Raw genomic sequence first — 22,502 nt, 5'->3', positions numbered from 1 at the left:
TATGATACTGGAGGCAGCCTTGGTGAATCGAAAGTAATTATAATTTAAAAAGAAGGATTCGATTTCAGTTCGGTGACAGGATTTTAGAGGGAAATGTTTTAAAACGTCAAAATTTAGAACTTAAGGTTTTTGTTTTTAAAGACTGGTTGAAGTAAACGAGTTGATGATTATCCGAAGTGCAATAAAGTTAAGTCGTTTAAGGCTTAGTGAGTGATTACGGGGTACGTTGTTGTTGGCAGAAAGAGTCATAGAAAACCCGTTTCAAATAAATTTGGGATTCAGAGTGGTCAGTTGAGTTCTTTAGTAAAGTGTATTGATTCGTAAAAAATATCCACGTTCGAAATGGGAAAAAAAGAGAAAAAAACCCTTAGAAACATTCATTGAAAATTATATTACAGATGGTATATTAGCGACTATCTGTCTGTCTATCCTTCCTTGTTGGCCCGGCATGGCCAAGCATGTTAAGGCGTGCGACTCGTAATCTGAGGGTCGCGGGTTCGCATCCCGGTCGCGCCAAACATGCTCGCCCTTTCAGCCGTGGGGCGTTGTAATGTGAAGGTCAATCCCACTATTCGTTATTAAAAGAGTAGCCCAAGAGTTGGCGGTGAGTGGTGATGACTAGCTGCCTTCCCTTTTGTCTTACACTACTAAATTAGGGACGGCTAGCACAGATAGCCCTCGAGTAGCTTTGTGCGAAATTCAAAAACAAACAAACAAACCTTCCTTGTTTCGTGTCAGTATTTCCTCTTATCTTCCTTTCTATAACCCATTATTTCTTTCATTTTCTTACAAGAGATACTGCGTCTGTCGAGGCTCCACATTTATAATTATTTTGGTCCGGCATGGCCAGGTGGGTTAAGGCGTACGATTCTCTGAATCTGAGGGTCGCGGGTTCGAATCCCCGTTGCACCCAACATGCTCACCCTTTCAGCCGTGGAAACGTTATAATGTTACGGTCAATCTTACTATTCGTTAGTAAAAGAGTAGCCCAAGAGTTGGCGGTGGGTGGTGATGACTAGCTGCCTTCCCTTTTGTCTTACACTACTAAATTAGGGACGGCTAGGGCAGATAGCTCTCGTATAGCTTTGCGTAAAATTCCAAAAAACAAACAAACGAATTTTTCATTTTCACTCTTTCCACTGTAGATTCTTTCACTTTTTCATACCTATGTTTGGATATATATATAAATTCTATTTTAATGTATGCTTGCTCGATTATTTACTTTTCCATCTGTTTCCCCCTTTTTATTTCTTTTTTTTTTTAATCTAAAAATTTCGTTCTCATCAGTCTGTGTTGCAAATGAAGAGTTTTGTCCTCGTATAGCGTAATATTTCATTCTGTTTTATGAGATTCAGGGTAACAGCAATATTAATCCTCATTACACTGACAACGACTTCAGTGCCTGACTGTGATCTTATCTGAACCCAAGAGGGATGACTGATGGCTTCGAACAATTTTACGCCTAACCGAGGCGCCTGAGCGAATCTGTGATAGCATGTTTTAGAAAATTTTGACACTATCTGCTTTAATGCCTATTCTTGTCTACCCTGTAGACAACTAGATGACTCAATAAAGACGCTGGTCAACGCCTTGGCTCTCTCAACTAAGGCTTCTGAGTAAGATAACGAATACATAGGCGTCTGCTGGATTTGTATATCCTCGCTATGACCCACTTTCAATTTCACAGAAAATCGAGGTCATCACACTTTGCTGGTCAAATTGTTTTCTCTTTTCTCCATAGAAGTAAGACCCACAGTTTTTGTATGAAACAAAGTCTAAACTAGTGCGTCTTAGGCTTGATACTGACCATCCAGGACAGGAGATAGGGACAACGTTAAACGTTGTCGCTAGTGATTAGACAGCAAGTAAATGAAGTCCAAAGTGTCGACAGCTGAGTCCTAAATCGGTAGTTCCTTATATATATAGTATTCTATGTAATGTAAGTCTCACAGAATATCAACTTTTTGGTTCGTTTTTGAATTAATTAAACGACAAGTAAACTTAGACATCTAGGGAGAAAAAACAACACTCACTAGTCTACATCATTCGACAGACTTAGAAAATAGGTAAATTTGTTTGTTTACATTTTTTACTCAAAGTTACAAAAGGTTATTTCTTTTGCGCATAGTCGTCGTCTCTAGTTTCGAAATGATAGATTAGACAGAAAGCAGATAGGAATAGTTTGTTTGTTTTTTGAATTTCGTGCAAAGCTACAAGAGGGCTATTTGCGCTAGCCGTCCCTAATTTAGTAGTGTAAGACTAAAGGGAAGGCAGCTAGTCATCACCACCCACCGCCAATTCTTGGGCTACTCTTTCACCAACAAATAGTGGGATTGACCGATACATTATAACGCTCCCACGGCTGAAAGGGCGAGCATGTTTGGTGCGACGGGGATTCGAACTCGCGACCCTCGGATTACGAGTCGAACACCTTAACTCACCTGGTCATGCCGGGTCGTATCCCAGTTAGTTTGAAGTAAACGATCATGGATCAGTGTGTACTACCAACCATAACATATAGTAGCCAAACATGAGCACTAACAAAAGATATAAGGAAAAAAGACAAACCACACAAAGAGCTGTGGAAGGAAATAAACTTCATATGACATTACAAGACAGATGGAGAAATGACACAGTAAGAAAAACAACAAATATAATAGATGCAGCAAGGTTCATTCTGAGAACCAAATGGAAATGGGCTGGGCATGTATTCCAGTAATAGGTGGACAATAAGATAGCAACTTGAGACAGGAAAAAGAGCTAAGGGAAGGCAAAAGAGATGATAGAAGGGAGATATATTCACGAAAGTAGGAACCAGATCGACACGATATGCTAAGAATAGGATATACTAGACTGATCTGACGAAGAGCCACGTCTAACAGGAGATGTCTGCAGCTTAGATAGATAGATAATAATTAAAATACACCATTAATCTGTAGATAATCCCTGTATAATCGAATAATGGTATTTCACGGGGGTTCCTACAATGCAACCCCGGATCCAAATTGCAGAATGGGTTTTTTACGTTTTCAGCAACGATACACGAATCTTAATCCATGGGATTGAAAGTTAAGAATGTAACCATTAGGTTACACCCAATAAATAAAAGAATGTAGCCATAAGGTTACACTCAGTAAGTAAAATGTGTCATGTATCTTCACTCGTATTTCACGCCACATATCTAAATATCGACAGTTAACGCTTGGACTATCATTGTCTGACTGAGTAGTGGAATTTGACTGTCTCTCTTATAGCGCACATACAGCACCGATGTGCGGGTCGAGATGTCACAGCAACGGTATGCGAGCCATAGCCACCGGATTCATATTCCAAGCATGGTAATCATTAAGCTATGTCCGGTCTGGATAGTTAAGAACGCTGGTACTGGAAACAACATCTACCTGCTAATAATACATGATGTGTTGTGATGTCTGGTCTCAGTCTCTGACTTTGTACAACTTTCACCAGAGTGTGCTGTTAAACAGGTCAGTCAAGTTTCCTCAGTATCAGATTAACAGGCAGTAAACCGTACCCGGTCCTTGCCCTCCCCTCCACGAACCTACTCGCCCTTTCAGCCATAGGCACGTTATATCGTAACGGTTAATCCCATTATTCTTTGGTAAAAAAATATCCCAAGAGTTGAGGATAGATGTTGTGGATTAGCTGTCTATTAAGGGGTAAATTAGGTAGGACTAGCTCAAAAAGCTCTCGAGTAGATTTGCGCGAAATAAAAACCTATGATCCTAATTTTGGTACGTGTTTCCTGATGTCTTTGTGTGCGCTTGCTGACACATCTTATACACTGATGAACTTGTCTTTGTGTGCGCTTGCTGACACATCTTATACACTGATGAACTTAAGCTCAATATCGCAAACCTAAAGAAAAATAAATATTTTTTTCTGAAATATAAGAACCTGGAATTTGTTTTATGACTAAATGTATACAAAAACCACCATTAACACGAAGGCTTTCTCACAAGGAAACAAGTAAACACAACCGCTATGACATGTATTCATGAGCAACATGTCGGGCCTACTTACGTCACTAAGAAAGAATTTTTTTTCTAAGACCTCGGTCTGCTCTTAAGTTCCTCAAAGACTAAAAGTTATTTCTTCTAATACGTTCGCACAAATACGTCGAATTATGAGCTAGACCAAATTTCCTCGTACTAAGCGCATCCTTATCACAGTGTTTGCCACTGCACACAGGTGTTTAATAGTGTAGAAAGTTTACGCGTGATATTTCTGTATAGCTGTCATATTCGTGGTTGATGAAATAACACAGGAATAAGTATATAATTATAATAAAGATCAGCTAAAAGTCGTTACAGATAACTATAGTGTATATTATTATTTTCAATTAAAGTAAAAGAGAGCGCAACAAAAGACGAGATTTTTTCCTAGATCAGTCGAACATAAACAATACTCACCATGCTTGATGTCACTCGTGACTGATTGTTTTTTTTTTAATTTCGTGCAAAACTACACGAGGACTATTTGCGCTAGCCTTTCTTAATTTAACAATGCAAGACTAGAGGAAAGACACTAGTCATCACCACCCACCGCCAACTCTTGGGCTACTCTTTTACCAACGAATAGTGAGGTTGTCAGTCACATTATAATGCCCCCGCGGCTGAAAGCGCGAGCATGTTTGGTGCGACGGGGATTCGAACCCGTGACCCTCAGATTACCAGTCGAACGCCTTAACCTACCTGGCTATGTCGGGCCACGTAACTGATTGTGCTGGTGAAACGAAAACCGGATTTTGACGTTACAAGTCCGTAGATTTACCGCTATAAGAAACTCCATTTTTTTTAACGCACAAACCTGTGCTAGGTATTACTTGAGATCGCAAACATTTAGTAATCCTGAAAGTGCATAAAATTCAAATATTCAGTTGCTAGATACGCAGTTTGCAATTCCCTTTTCGAATCGCAACTCCAACATTTACAACAGCCCACAAAAATAGTCAGTAAACAAAAAGTGGATACATGTTTAATTACAGTGTGTATTTATCTAACTTGCACTACAACAACGAACAGATTACTAAATAGCTATTTATGTTACTTTCTTAAAATATATCTAAGAAATCTGAGAATGGCATCGATAGTCTAACGTATAAGATGATCACAGGCGTTTAGCACACTTTCTTCTGTTTTTTTCAACGTGGAACCGAGTTTGAATGCGAGTTATTTTTTATTTATAACTTGCTTAAATTAATTTCTGATACGTGATGCAACGGTACACATGCATGTATATCATCCTGGCAATAGAGTCCTACTTTAAATTAACGAAGATTTGCAATTCATGGTTTAATTCAAAGAAGATATTACTCACATCATGAGGGATGGCAACATTTCGCTTTAATCTGATTCACAAATATTGTTTTTGCTTTCAAATTTGGGCCCGGCATGGCCAAGTGCGTAAGGCATGCGACTCGTAATCCGAGGGTCGCGGGTTCGCGCCCGCGTCGCGCTAAACATGCTCGCCCTTTCAGCCGTGGGAGCGTTATAATGTGACGGTCAATCCCACTTTTCGTTGGTAAGAGAGTAGCCCAAGAGTTGGCGGTGGGTGGTGATGACTAGCTGCCTTCCCTCTAGTCTTATACTGCTAAATTAGGGACGGCTAGCACAGATAGCCCTCGAGTAGCTTTGTGCGAAATTCCAAAAAAACAAAACAAACAAGCTTTCAAATTTACCATATTTATTTGAGATTTTACGAGATTAGACTGCTAAGTATTTGCTCAGAACAAAGATTACTTTCTATAGAGAAAAGTATTAAACATAACAAATGTGTAATAACTGGAACAAAACGCTTTTTTTTCTTTCAAATGCGATTACACTTTAAGTTAAAGAAAAGAAAACTCAAGAAATGGATCGCTTTTAAAAAGCCTTAAAATAACTTTTTATGAGATAATGTGTGATTTTAGTTGAACAATTTTAGAATAAAAACGTAGCTCTGAATGTGTGTTTGGAGCGTAAGAACACGTAAGACGTTAAAATATAATTTATATTATACTATAACCCTGCTGTAATCCTTGCTTGTGGATTGTAGTAGTGACAAGAGTGTGGTGTACACAGTGAAAAAATATAAGTAATCTTTACTTTAGTTTAGACTGAATCTCTGAGCCTGTTTCAGAGAATTAACATACTATGAATTATGCACTTAAGGGATTATAAATAAGTAGACAAAATTGTATAAGCGAAGCATTAAAATAATTTAGAAATGAAACTTTGATGTGTTGGAATTGCAATAAAACAAGTATAGCTACAAAAGAACTCTTCTCAGCCCAGGTTAATACTTTGAATGCAAAATAGGAATTAATAAAAAACAAACGAGATCGGCTTGCGAAGAAACATCAGATGACTGACCAATCACGTAAAGGTTGGCATAGTTTGCTATTATCATATTTATTTTCATGCAGTGTTTGGGTTCTGTAGCGACACAAGATCAATTTGTACGGTGACTAAGGTTTACATACTAGTGAAGGAACGAAACATTGGGGCATTGTTTACAAAAAGCAATAACAAAAGTTTTGCCATTTCAAACTGTAAATACAGAAAATCATTACAATAATTTGAAATACAAAACAATTCTAGTTTAAACTGTAAGAAGGCATACTTTTAATACTAACATATTACAACACTATTTCCCTTCTTCTTGGCTACCTCTTGAGATAAATTTAACTTAACTCTTGTTGCTAAATCAAACTTAGCGGACCTTCGAATGTCTGATTCCAGCTTTGATCAGATATTTTAAAAATAAACAGAACTGTACATTTATTTGAGGAATGTGTATAAGACAACAGGCTCGGGCCTTTTCTTTGACTTAAATAGCATCACCTGAAGCGGCCCAATGTGGAAAGTAAGTGAGAACCTCTGTCTTAAACGTTATATTATTCCACAATGCGATTATCCACGTTATTACACCAATGAAAATCAGTCTGAATTGTAAACGAATACAGAAGAAACAAATCTTAAAGCTATATTTATAAAAGACCAGTAACAAGCTTGTTGATTCAAGCTTGAAACAGGGAAAAAAATCTGAAATATACGTATGCAAAAAACAAACAAAATAAAAAAGCATAGTTATGATAATAGCATTATATAATTCTTCCCTCCTTTCTCTTAACTCATCTCAAACTAAACTAAAATTAACTGACAAATAATAATAATGACTTTGGTTTATTACAATTACATTGGTAGGGCTTATAATGAATCACTTGTTCCCCAAAGTATGTTATCAATTGCTAATTTTGTCCATATTTAGGAGTATTAAATTATTTCTAGGTTGTGGGGCCGAGATGTTTCACCATCTGAATTGTTAGACTTTTACGGAGATAATAAAAACCAATTTTATTCAATGGAATGTTGAAATATATTTTTTTTCTGAGATAGATGACATCATGGGTCTTTTTATTTCTATTCAAACCCATCTCTCTCTACAGTAGACATTTTCAAACTCTCTTGATGCTTCCTCAATTTTCTAGTTACAGATTTCATGGAAGGCGGGGTATTTGAGGGATTTGATATTCCATCCTAACATATCATAACACAAGCCAAGAGAGGTTACTTCTATTCATGTCTTTATCGGCTGTATAACCATGGTCTGTTTCCATATCTGTCATCTGAGAAAGATACTCATTAGGCAGTTCTTAATGCTCTCTTAAATGAATCACCTTCTCCATTGGTCACCCTTGGAGACTGAATGACACAGTCAAATATGAAATTGTACTGATACAAATGGTAGTGATAGAATCATAGAGAACTTATTCGAATATTATGATCTCTCCTCTTAGCTTTCAACATGTTTCCACAGCTAGAGTTAAGAATTTACTATGAACGAACTTCCCACCTGTCTTCTTCCGTATTTTCTTTCATTGTTTCCTTGGAAGTAAGATTTCAGTCCACGTGGTAGTGATAAATTTCGTATAATTTGGTATAAGAGTAACGAGATTCCGTGCCAACCGAATCATATGTTACATTTCAAATTGGGAAGATTCATTTTCTGATTTTCATTGCCCTGGACCAACTTAATACTGTCAATTCTGTCAGTTAAAGCTATGAATTATTCTATTAGTGTGCTATCAGTCCTGTTGGATTAAAACAAACCAGATGATAAATATTCTCTACAAGGTTATGTGTCCTTTCCTCTCATTCGTTTCTAATCTTATCTACCAAGTTTACTTGCTTTCGAATTTCGCGCAAAACTACACGAGGACTATCTTTGCTAGTCATCCCAAATTAAGGGTGTAACGCTAGAGGGAAGGCAGCTAGTCATCACCATCCACTACCAACTCTTGGGCTACTCTTTCACCAACGAATAGTGGGAATGACCGTGACAATGTAAAGTCCCAGTGGCTGATAAAGCGAACATGTTTGGTGTGACGAGATTCGAACCCGCAACCCTCATATTGGGAGTCGAGCACCTTAAACCCCTGACTATGCCGGGCCCGTCTACCGCGAGATTTTTCGTGACATGTGACAACATGTGTTATCATCCCTTACTAAAGTTTGGGAAGGATGGTACGAGTCCCTCTAACTTTCTTGACTAGTTACTCCTATAAAATGTTAGAGAGGATGAATAAGATATATAGTGTTTTTTTCTCCTTGACCAAAACAGCTGCCTCAAAAACTTGTGAAATATTCTTAAAATACTTTTATAATCTTGTTTATGAGACCATAAGAAGTGTTTACAAGAGATATACTTTCGCCGAAGTTTATTGTTTGTTTCTTTTATGAATTTCGCGCAAAGCTAATCAAGGACTGTCTGCGCTAGCCATCCCTAATTTAGCTGTGTAAGTCTAGAGGGAAGACAGCTAGTCATCACCACCCAACGAACAGTGGGAATAACCATCACATTATAACGCCTCCACGGCTGAAAAAGGCGAGCATGTTTGGTGTGACCGGGATTCGAACCCGCGACCTTCGGATTACGAGTCGAACGCCTTAACCCACCAGGCCATGCTGGGCCTCCTTTTTCTATGTAAATAAGGTATCGCTTATAAATCATATCTTTGTCAATTTATGATTGATGTCGTTTTGCGAGTAGGGTAAACATTTTTACTTTTTAGTCTGCAGTAATTATTGCGTTAATATATGTAATAAACTGGAAAGCTATTTATAGTTTATATGTATATACACATATAAAATACTGTATGAATGTTTGAGTGGTATCTAATTACGTTATACTATGATAAGTGTATTATATAGAGAGGAAAATCAGCGCCTAATAACATGTTTCAGTTCGTATATTATTTGTATGAAATGTTCATAGTACTGTGTGATTATTCACAATATTTATAGATAAAAGGATCAATATTCAACTCCGTTCCCAATATATGTAAGAAATAAATATGTACAGATACTTAGACATGTGCACATAGGGCTCCGTGCAATGTTATGATTTTGGAGGCCATCTCTCTAAGGTAATTCAAAATCAAAGCTCCTTCTAAATCCGCCATTGATAAACTTTCCGAAAGGTCTTAATAATAGTTTCATACATTCTAAACGTAAAAACAGATTAAAAATAGGTTGTTTTACAGAAAAACAAATTGCATAGTTTTTATCGGCAGTAACTGTAAGAATGTAATTTATGAACAGTAGTATAGAATCTATACGAGATGAAAGATATGTTCAAGCCAAGAACTTCCTGGATATACCATTTCTTCTCTGCTGGCGTAGTTTATAGATTGTAGATGGTTGCCTGTGTAATATTTGTCCAAACTTATATTTAGCCCAACTTTACTTTATAAAAAAATTAAAAAAAAACATTAACTCTTAACATACGAAAATTAGCTGAAAAAGGAACAGGTGTAATTAAACAACGAAACCATTTATGCACAAATATATTGATTCGTCCAAAGAAATGTTGTGGATATATACAGACAATTGCAATCAACGTCTGTGTATGTATACATACATATATACAGAAATGTAAATACGCCTCTGTTTCTGTGCCTTTAATTTTACTGAATATTTCTGCTGCATTTATGTATAAGAATGTGAATTTCAAATACATACATGTAGTATTAATGTCATAATGTCGTGCACTGACTGGAGAGTTCTTGGAAGTCCTACCTAATGTTCTTCACTGGCTCCGGACTTACAACACTAGAAGTCAGGTTTTGATACTCATGGTGGGCAGAGCACAGATAGCCCATCGTGTAGCTTTGTGCTCAACTTCAAACAAACAAACTGACTTACATACAAACAGCGTATCAACAATTGATGCAGCAGATGTCCCTTAAAACACTGAGACAAAGTCAGACAGTTATTGATGTCAATGGTGCTAGGTAAAAAAGAGCGAATATCAACAAAGGCATCATCGTCGTTATCAAAAACCAATTTACTGACTGGTTGTTTAAAGACAACCGTCATCGGAGTGTATCAACAGTGAAATGGAAAAATTGTGGTTCCAGCCACCTGATGACGTTATTGTCACTGTTGTTTTTTTAATCATCCAAGCGAAAACATCACGCAACTTGTCAACACAGCAGCGAACAACTAGTTTGAGAAACTACTTATTTATATTAGAACAACAAGAAGAAAAAAGACAGCTTCAAAGGATATTAGAGACCAAACTGTAAGCAAATGGATGATTGGAAACATGTGATATAGTCTGATGAGTCATGATTCGCATTTTCTATATTGACGCTAAAGTAAAAACACGACAAACCTCAAACAAACACTTGGATCTTCCTTGTCTTTCTGAAAATACAAACTTTTATAGATAATAAAACTGAAGAAGGCTTTCTTGACTAGGATTAAATGCTTTGATTCGTTATAGAAAAGAATAAAATCCTGCTTATACTTGACCATTTTTTGTTATCCTTTCAGCAATGCTGCATTTTCATTCTGTTAATCTCACCTAGAGAGAAATCACAGAAGCAACTTGGTTCTTACTGTTCATAACTGGTTTGAAGAACGTGACAGAGACTTCAGCCATCACAGGATCTAATCTAAATATGATTAGACATAATTATGTAGAAGGTTGAATTTGCAACTATTATTCTCCTCAGACCTTTGAAAAGTAATTGAAAAATCATACACCTCAACAAGTGGATTATAATAAACAAGAAATCTTCCACGATCGTATCGAGTCTGAGCTCTGCCACTTTAGGGGTATTGTTGCGATAGGTTGCCCCATCTGAAAATAACTGGAGGTCTTAATAAAATTACAAGTCAATTAGTACCCATTTGTTCTTGTTTTCTAACAGCATATATATATATATATATGTTTAACTAAAGATTAAGTCCACTTATTAACATCTACTTTAGATATGTGAATCTGTTATACAAGTACATTTTAAAGCCAACTTTACACACACATTAGCGTATAGAAACGTTAAGACTAGTTCATATCCTTTAAAGTAGACCAAGACACAGAAACATAAAGTTAATTTATTTTAATCCTACTTTACACATATAAAAATCTAAGGTTTTTTTTCTTTCTAGTGGCTCAGTGGTAAGTCTTTCGACTTACGGCGCTAAAAACCAGGTTTTAATATCCGTGGTGAGCAAAGCACAGACAGACAATTGTATAGCTTTGTGATTAACCATAATTGAAGATTAAATTCCCCTGCCTTTAATGATGCTTAAAACATGATAATCTTAGGGCCACCTTCACGTTTTTATGCCTGTAGTGGACATAAACATCTAAGGAATAAATGAACCCTTTTAAGTTCACTTCAAACACGTAGTAATCTAATGAATATATCAATCTAATTTATACCTGCGTAAAACATGGATATCTTAGGATTAAATGCATTTGTTTTCTCAAAACTCACTTTAGACGGATTCATCTAAAAATTAAAAATACCCCTTTGGAGTTTACTTTATAACATAGAAATATAAGAATAAAATCCACTTCTCTTCTCAAGCCTACTTTACTCACGTACAAACCTAACTCTTTTAACGTGTTTTTTTTAAACATAGTAAAGTAAAGATTAAAACCACTTCAATTACGTTTATTTCAAGCATAGAAATATCTTAAGGTAACATCCACCCTCATTCATGTCCACTTCAAACTTATTACAACTGAAAACTTAAAATGAATCGATTTTTAATTAGACCTATAATAAATTACAGATCGAATGAATATTTTTAATCTTTGTCCACTATTACAATATTCTAGAAATAAACCCGCTTTAACCTTTTTATTTGAAATTAATTGTTATGTGAAAACAAATTTTTTTTTCTGTACGATATAATATAAATATTAGTTTTAGAACCTCTTTTAGATTTAGCAGAGTACATTTCTTTCTGACATGATAAAAAATTGTATTTGTTTTACCGGTTGTTGAACTGCACCAGGAATCGTAGTGGAATTATCTCAAGGTTTCGTATTTTTACTTCATCTTCACTACATCAAAATGTTTATTTTACCACTTTATAAAATATTCGAGTGGAATTAAACCTGCATAATAATGTGCAACTTTTCTAAAATGTTTAAGAAGAGAATTCAGTTGTTCACGCCTTTTTTGTTAGCAAAGCTGTAGCATTCTAATATGATAAGGAAAAAAATAACTTTACTTAATTGTGTCTGGTTGCTATAGAAACTAAAAGCTTGTTTTTAGCGTCAGCAGAAACCAATTATCTGCTTGCTTGTTTTCTTTATTTCAGGCACGGAAATTGAAATAAAGCGATTTTTCAACAATTTGATGTCCACTTCAAAAAGATAGTTAGAAAACGAAAGATGGCCCATGTGAGATTTAATTATTCTACGTTTTATATATATTGTATATATAAACAAAACACAATTTCCTGAAGCTACAAGTTCTCACGAAATAGCACGTGGTACAAGCGTCATCTTTTAATAAATTTGGAAAAAAAAAACTTAATATATTTGAAAATTAAAGAGTAAGAGAAAGGAAAAAAATGTAGAAACACATTACGAACGTTATCCTTGTTAGTTTGTATTTTTTACATTTGTACTAAATATCTACTGTTTGTTTTTATATTAAAATCATAGAGGTTAATTAATTAATTTTTGTCAGTTTATACTGATGTTTTTTTAGATCAGTTTTATAAGTATACTTACGTAAATATACTTGTGTTAATTATCTTTCTTTTCGTGTTGTTTTGTGCTTATATATTTGCACTAATAGAGTTTCCTGTTTTATATATTTAGATAATTTAGCCTTTTCTCTTCAGAGTTTATATTTACGTTTCTATCAAGTGCCGCTTAGCTTTTCCCTACGTCACGTCAGTTCTCTGCGCACTGTGGCATCTAGTACCTACTAACTGCAACAGATAGGTACAGATGGCTACATGTAGCAGTTAATACAATAGTTTCTTACAAATGATGACGAATACCAGCTAATTGTCACATGAGGTCTCTACACACGACGATCTTATTTTACTTTCGTGTAGATGAAGATTGTTACGGTTCTGGTGGTTACTTGGTATAAGAAGAAGCATCTGAGTGTAACAACATATTAATAACAGCACCTGAGTGTAACAACATATTAACAGTTATTAACAACAGCACCTGAGTGTAACAACATACTAACAGTTATTAACAACAGCATCTGAGTGTAACAACATACTAATAGTTATTAACAACAGTACCTGAGTGTAACAACAGATTAACAGTTATTAACAACAGCATCTGAGTGTAACAACAGATTAACAGTCATTAACAACAGCATTTGAGTGTAACAACAGATTAACCGTTATTAAGAACAGCATCTGAGGGTAACAACAGATTAACAGTTATTAACAACAGCATCTGAGTGTAACAACAGATTAACAGTTATTAAGAACAGCATCTGAGTGTAACAACAGATTGATAACAGTTATTAACAACAGCACCTGAGTGTAACAACAGATTAACAGTTATTAACAACAGCACCTGAGTGTAACAACAGATTAACAGTTATTAACAACAGCACCTGAGTGTAACAACAGATTAACAGTTATTAACAACAGCATCTGATGATTACATGAAATGTTTAAATATAACAATATCAACAATCTGATGGTTACAAAAGATCTCATATGGTGATATTTACTGTTTAGAATTGGATGGTTACAAAAGATCTCAGAAGACAGTGATAATCGTGATAGAGAGACCACAAATGATAGTATGAAAAAATATGAAACATTTGATTGTAATAAGATATATGGCGATCGAAGTCATACGTAGTTCCATGAAACCAATATAATTTTGAAACTATACCTTCAGAACACTAAGAATGCAATAACTGGATACGGTTTAAAAGACCACGTAGCAATTCACCAACTAAAACCTGCAGAAATTCACGTGTTTGTGTGTTGTTTGTTTTTGTATGAAAGATGGTTTTGATTCGAGTAATAACGCCTTAACTTTTGTTGTTTTTTATTAACCACAAAACTACACAAAGAACTATCTGTGCCTGCCCATTTCGGGTATCGAAACTCAGTTTATAGCAGTATAAGTCCGCAGACATACCGCCGTAATTAACTTTTGTAAGCGTAAAACATGCCCGTGATAAGAAAAATATAAGAGTATTTCATCCTCTAGATTTACTTTAATTTGTAGTTATCCCTTATACAATTCTGTCTTCATTATAGTTCCAAATCATCCTGCTATACGTGTTTTTCACAACGCTCCATTTGATAAATTAGCAAAACGTTATGTCCAGATAACAATTCTTATAAAGCAAGGTGTGCTTTAATAATTTACCGCTAGGTGAAATAAGAAAGCATTCACCTGTGCTAATGTTCCTAATGGACTAACTTCAGATGATGAAAATTAAAGCCAAGGGTCGGGCTTGAGCTTGTTGGTGAATACATCATCCCTGGAATACTATTTTGAAATATCTGATCATAGTGCAGAAGACGAAACAGGTGTATTCTTGCAAGTCCGTGGTAAATTTATGGACTTATAAAGCTAAACTCCGAGATTCGAATCTTCGCAGTAGATAGAATACTGATAGTTTTTTTGTGTATCTTTGTGCGCTTAGCAACGGCAACAACGAATCAGGCATACGAGGGCCGAACGTGGCTCAGGGCCACCTCTGGGAGACCACTGATGTACGCAAACTTACACATGCACTTATATAAACTTAACTTGTTACTTCGATTTCGTTTAGTTATCTTCGGATATTCACCCAAAATTTCGCTTTGCAGTACAACGGTAAGTTTTCGGATTTACAATGTTCAAATCAGGGGCTCGATTCCCCTCGGTTGACACAACAGATAGCCCGATGTAGCTTTACTATAAGAAAACATATATTCACCCAATGCTATTCAAGCGTCATTTGCAGTATTCGTCCCTAATTTTAAAACTGGGTTGTACTATTTCTCTTTTCGAACGTGCTATCTTTTCTTGCACCCTCCCACAACGACACAGTAAAATGTCTGTGAACTTTCAACGCTAGAAACCGAGTTTCGATACCCGTAGTGGGCAGAGCACAGATATTCCATCGGTTATATTTGTGCTTAACTTCAAACAACCAAACTTTCATCGAAATTGAGATCTATATAAAAAAACCAAAAAACATTGGTTTAACAATCGTTAATAAAAGTGTCATATGTGACGTAATTATCTCGTTATCGCATAAAGCGGCTAAAAAACAAATAACTTCTAAACTAAAAACTGTATATTATTTTTATCTTGTTTCAATACCTTTTCTCCCTTGAGAATTGCTTGTAAATCCACATTTCAAGTGACAAGTAGTTTTCATCTTTTAAACAAAGAAAATCCAGACACATTGAAGAGATTATATATTTACATTATAGCTGTAAATCAGCTATAACAAAGCTAACATGTCACTAGAGGGACTTGATCTTTAAAAACAATGTTCTAAATCACCTCCTCGAAGTTTTTAACGTGAGGTTTATCTTTACTTGCTGCAGCCCTGTGACGGTGCACAAACAATGAATATGGTGTCATAAGAACTGAATGCGTCCCTTTGATAGAATCAAATGATTGAGCACGCTACAAATGAACCTACTTAACTGTTGCTTCACCACGAGTACAATTTGGCTATATCTAAGACTGAGCTAGCACTCTCTATGTAAGGATGGCACGCACACCCATAATAAAGAAATACAAAAGCCATAAGGATTTTCTTCTCTGCAGGTAATCAGAAGTTAGATGTGAAGAACTAACTGATACAGTCGATCTATCTCTGGTAATACATGCCGCTTTTCAGCTATGCAGAGCGTTCAAAAGTCGAAAACCGGAGATTTATTTTCATTTATCACGATCTGTTTTCAATAGGCCTAGCATCTTCCTAGTTCTAGCAGTAACTATAATTTTATTATCATTTGATAGAGTAAAACAATCTTCAGGATCTTTGACAACCTATTTTATTATTATTATTATATGCAACATTTATTAAGACTGAGAATACACTCTCTAACCTAGTAACCCACAAACGCCATCTTATATATAAAAACGTGAATAAACAAGTGTGAGGAAAAATTATCGCTAAATAATAATAAAAACTATGCAGGGGTGGTTATATTGATAACATACCCATAGCTACAAAATGCGAAGCGCGTTTCTCTAACAAGAAGCGAACCATGACTAGACAGAAACATAATGTGGGATTACCTAACTACTAGACCATATACTGTCTATCTAGAATAATAATATATACAGTTAAGTACTATAGATCCATTAAACAAATATGCACACGAAAAATCGTAGACTTTATTTTAAAATTCAATTTAACAGAAAACAAAAAAATGTTATAAAAAGTTATTTGTATGCAATCAGTGAATATATTTGTATTTTTGGTAAAGATATAGAAAAATTAAATATTTACAGTTCGTTTTTGAAGAAAATATATTATTATGCAAACAGCAATGGTTTTAAAAGTTTCAGATCCTTTGAATATGGTATTTCAATTATTAATAGTGACGATGACAAAGGAAACCTTCAAATACAACTTGGAAACTGTAAAAGTACCAATAATTTAAATCATAACAAAAGTTGCCATGAAAATATAATGAACAGAATTACTAATGATGCAAAATGAAAGTGTTTACATACTAACAATACTGATTCTTAGATTTCCCTTATTAATCACAACTGTAGTCTCTTGAATAGCAAAGAAATAAACGTTTCTGAAATTAAAAAAAAATAACAGTGGTAATATTCATTTTCAAGAATGTACAATGTACAATGGTAATATGCGATGTATCATGTTCAAGAATGTACAATTGTACAACGTACAATGGTAATATGCAATGTATCATGTTCAAGAATGTACAATTGTACAATGTACAATGGTAATATGCAATGTATCAGGTTCAAGAATGTACAATTGTACAATGTACAATGGTAATATGCAATGTATCAGGTTCAAGAATGTACAATTGTACAATGTACAATGGTAATATGCAATGTATCAGGTTCAAGAACGTACAACTGTCTTTAACAAACAACTCATATGATATAACATTTTTGACAGTATAATTTAAATCAGGAGTTTTTCCTAAGTATCAGTTGTTGTTGTTATTGTTTTGAATTGAGCACAAAGCTACACAAATGGGCTATCTGTGCTCTGCCCACCACGGGTACCGAAACCCGTTTTTAACGTTGTAAGTCCGCAGACATACCGCTGAGCCACTGAAGGGCTCATAAGTATCAGATACACCGTATTTCATCACAATTTCAAAACTTAATAAAGCCGAGATTAATACATTAATATTTAGGTTAATAAGTTTAATATGTTGCATAGCAACTTGTTTCAAAAGTTCTGAATAAAAGAGTACTAAAAAATTTCTGACGAACGACCACCTGGTTAATCTAACAGAGAGTGTTATAAACACTTATCAAATTTGTTATCAAAGTTTAATTGTAAATTAATGAGTAATTTTCAACTACACTATAAACCTAATTAGATGTCCTTTTTGTATGCTTGTTTCAGATTTTCTCGAAAAGCTACACAAGAGTTAGTTACGCATAACTGGCCCTAATTTTAAACTGACAGACTAAAATGAAGATAGATGGTTAACAGCACTCACCATCAAGCTTTGGACTGTTCTTATTTAATCGAATAATGGAAGTTGACTCTTAACTTTAGAGTGTACACACGGCCCCAAAGTGTGATACAAATCTTTGCGGCAGCGGGTCGCGAAGTTGCTATTTTAGGGTTCACGTTCGGGGCAAGCTAATTATTTTGTCGTCTAAAACTTCTAATTAAATTGACATGAAACGTATTTCTAATTAAATGCGTTCGTTTGTGATTTTCATTTGAATTTATTTTATTTCATATTTATCCTACGTTTTTTGAAAAAAAAGTGATTTTCATTTTATATGATTTCGTAAAGTTTTGTTGGTAGAAGAGGTCGCACCATCTGATCAAACAATCCTGTAGAGAAAAACAAACAATTATTTTGGAAAATATTCTCTAGTTTGTGAAGTTTAAGTAAAATTGAGATACATGTGCTATTTGTTGTGTGACATTGTATGGAGAGAATGGATGTCAAAATGGCGCTGATTCTAAGACCTTTGTATTGTATGAGAATTGGATGATGTATGTTATTGTGAACAGAGTTTTATTTTTTTTATTTTCCGTTGTCGCTCAGTGACCAGAATTTAGTGTTCGTTTTGGTTTGAGATGTAGCCTGTATTGTATTCCTCTAATGTGGATTTTCTCGGAGTGTAGTAGGCTTGTGTCATCTTGGTATTCTTACAGTCGTACATTCGTGGTTTTGCTGGGTTTTTTTCTTGCGTGTATCAACGCAACTTTGTAGATGAATTCGGTCCGTTTCACTATGTTGATTGGTTGTTTTACTTCGGTTAACATGTCTTGAGAGTGTGTTTTTTTTTCTGGACTTGAAAGAAACTTGGACGTGGAGCTTTTTTGTATCAAATTTGTTTGAGTATGTAGCCTAATTTATGGATGAAAGGCAGTGCAATCTTGATCATACATGTGTTGATCTTGTTGTCTAAGGTGGGCTGGTTCTGTTTGCTTTTGAGGTTGAGATGAAATTGACACAGTTACCACCGGATTGAAAATATGTTAGAGAGTGTTACTTTCTTCCACCGTAGGTCTGTCTGGTCCTTTCATACATAATTCTGATAATACACTATTTTCTGAGAGTGCGTAATTGTATGTCTAAATTAAAGTACCTCCATGTTCACGTGAGAAGGTTTTCTGTGTATAGTGGATTTCATATTATTGCATGAGAGCGTCACGAAATAGCAAAGTTCTGCTTTTTCTTACCTTTCTTACATAACAGAAAAATAAAATATATGGTGTAGAAAGGGGAGAATTCATCTATTATAACTTACGATTAACTTATTCAAACCGAAATAGTTTATTGTGGTTTTGTAAAGTGTCTTCTTCTCGAACGTACGTAGCAGCATTTTACACTACGGGTTAAAATATCAATGCCTGTTGTGTTTGGTCTAACCTCTAAATTTATGACTTACTGATCGTTAAGCCTGACATGGCCTGGTAATTAGAGCACACGACTTGCACTCTGAGGGTTGTGGGTTCGAATCCCATTCCCGAACATACCCTCACTTTCAGACATGGAATGTTATAATGTGACAGTCGATTCCACAATTTGTTGGTATACAGTAGCCCAAGAGCTGGAAGTTGTTAATATTAGCTAGCTGTCTTCCTTTTGTCCATGCTTCAAAATTAGAGACCGTTAGCGCACAGAATCCTCTAATACATTTGCACAAACAAACACAATATTCAATGACTGAGTTTAACTTATTTCTACTCTAACAAAGATGAGGATTGGTATAATAAACGCGCGTTAGTTAACATCTATGTGTTTAATAGTTTCAGATTATTTCAAGTTCATTACTAGATATAACGTGACGTTTTCATAACAAGTAATAATAATATGCAGTAAGTTTACGTGATGAAAACAAATTCCTCGAATTGCAAGAAATTCATTTGCACAAGTGAACAAAAGACAAAGTAAACCTCCAGCTCTTTAAAGTTATTTAAAATGGAGATGAAAGCGGTCATTTTTTCAACTTGAGACATGATGGGACATAGTGGCGTCATCCCAACAAAACAATAGTTTGATGAAGCCGTCAACTTAAGGGTGGAAAAATAAAACTCGAACCTCAGTGAAAAAATGACCCAGCATGGCCAGGTGGTTAAGGCGATTGACTCGCAATCCGGGGGTCGTAGGGTCGAATCCCCGTCACACCAAACACGCTTACTCTTTCAGCTGTGGGGGCGTTATTATGTGACGATCAATCACACTATTCGTTGGTAAAAGAGTAGTCCTATAGTTGGTGGTGGGTGGTGATGACTAACTGCCTTCCCTTTAGTCTTACACTGCTAAATTATGGACGGCTAACGCAGATAGCCCTCGTGTAGCTTTATGCCAATTCAAAGAAACAAACGAACTGAAGGGGAATATTAAAAAAATATATTATTTACTATTAAAGTGTTGCCACAGCGGTATATCAGCGGGCTTACAATACTAGAAACTGGATTCCAATACTGTGGTGGGTGGGCATAGCACAGACAGCTCATTTTGTAGCTTTGTGCTTAACTACAAACAATTAAAGTGTTATAGTGTTAATTAAGTTAAGAACAACCCTGATTAATAACTTGCGAAAAGTATGTAACCATATAACATACCGACTTTGAAACAAGTGTATAATAATATAACTTACTGACTTTAAAACAATGTTCCAGAAGAAGATAAGAAACGGGGACTTTTAGTCGTGGGGCGTTATAATGTCACGATCAATTGCAATATTCGTTTGTAAAAAAGAGTAGCCCTAAGAACTGGCGGTGAGTGGTGATGACTAGCTTCCTTCCCTCTAGTCTTACACTGCAAAATTAGGGACGACTAGCGTAGATACCCCTCGTGTGGCTTTGTTTTCTAAAACAAAGAAACAAACACTGACGAAATGACAAAGAGGAAGTATATTGCAAGTTTTAGCTTTAAAATCTTGGAAATGTATTTATGTGTATGCAGAAAAATAAATGTTTGAAATATATTTAGATTTATTCGTCGAAATTTTAAGGACGAAAAGAGTTCGAGTTTATATTAAAACTAACACTTAAAATGCTAATAAATTTATAGCAGAAAGTTAAGAAAAAAGTTCTATTTTCTCTCATTAACAAATTAATTTTAAGACGAATGTAGATCTATGGCATTTAAAAAAAATCGTAACGTAACTACATACGTATTAATGTCTCCCAAGGGGACAGCGGTGATTCTACAAATTTACGACGTTAAAATCCGAGAGGATCAATCCCCCCTCGGTGGACACAGCAGATAGCCCGATATGGCTTAGCTATAAGAAAATACACGCACGTACACATTAGTAGCTCTGAAAAAGACACAAGTTTGAAGTTATTATCCAGTGAAGAATATTTGCACAACAGAAGCTATTTGTGTTTAATTCCAGCAGAAGAACAAAGTCAGCGGGAGAAGACTTCTCAAAATCTACTACTTAAGGGTTGTGTGCTTGGCATTTGATTGTTATTGTTCATTCACTGTCTTAGCTCTTAAGATAGTCTAGTGATAAATTAATTTTTATACATTATTCTAAAGTTGGAATGCACTTTTTTAAACCTCTATTAACTCATTAAACAGCTCAAAAGTATTCTGAGTTTACTTTTTACCATTTATATTATTTTTATAAGCGTAAGTACATATTTGATTTTTTGAAAGCGAGAAATAAATTTATCCATTAATTATATATTGCTCTTAAATTATTCGGTCTATATTATGGATAAATATGTAATCAACACTAAAAACAAACAATGCAACAAAAGTGTGACGTTGAAACTTCATAACTTGGAGCATTTCTTCTTTTTATTTCACTAAAAAACTTTAAATTTATCCCTATTCAATATCTTCATCGTGAAATCCAAGACGGGCCCGGCATAGCCAAGAGGGTTAAGGCGTTCGACTCGTAATCCGAGGGTCGCGGGTTCGAATCACGGTCGCACCAAACATGCTCGCCTTTATAGCAGTACAGGCGTTATGATGTGACGGTCAATTCCACTATTCGTTGGTAAAAGAGTAGCCCAAGGGTTGGTCTTCTCTCTCGTCTTATACTGCTAAATTAGGTACGGCTAGCGCAGATAGCCCTCGAATAGCTTTGCGCGAAATTCAAAACAAACAGAAATTCAAAATTGGAGTCAGAAGCGGTAACCTTATTTTCGTTGGTGTTTTTTCTTTTTCTTTTTTAAACGATATATTTCAACAACCTGGAAACATGGACTGAATGACATATACTGTTATAGAACTGTTTCATGTATGCTCACAGGTGTCCGAGTGTGTATGTAATTACATATGTATACACACGTGAAAGTGGAACTTATGTTACTTTATGGGTTGAATTTAATGAAATTTGAGTGTTCAATAGTTTATTTAATTATTTTAAAGGCAACTATATTAATTATTTATAGCAAAACTAGAACATATTTTTAGACTTTGTTTCTTAGTATGAAACAGATCCTTTGATTTTCAAATTAGTTTTGAAAAGAATTACATTAAGTTAATACTAAAGCAATAAAGGTTTTAGATATTAAAAGGAGACGGTGAGGTCGAGGTTTACATATTTTC

At 35.1% G+C, this 22,502-nt stretch overlaps 1 protein-coding gene across 1 annotated transcript in view; it reads right to left on the bottom strand.

Annotated features, from left to right (window-relative positions):
- Positions 1-638: 638 nt before the first annotated feature.
- LOC143250725 (frizzled-10-B-like) overlaps positions 639-22,502 on the bottom strand; it is a 255,452-nt gene continuing 233,588 nt past the window's right edge. Inside the window, exon 2 of the mRNA XM_076501666.1 lies at positions 639-719. The gene's annotated coding sequence lies outside the window, so the exon portion shown is untranslated. The remainder of the gene's footprint in view (positions 720-22,502) is intronic.

This window comes from Tachypleus tridentatus, chromosome 5 (genome assembly GCF_004210375.1).
Source record: "Tachypleus tridentatus isolate NWPU-2018 chromosome 5, ASM421037v1, whole genome shotgun sequence".
NCBI classification, from domain to species: Eukaryota; Metazoa; Arthropoda; class Merostomata; order Xiphosura; family Limulidae; genus Tachypleus; species Tachypleus tridentatus.
Note: the sequence above shows the minus strand (reverse complement) of the source record. Positions and strands in the feature narration are given on the sequence as shown.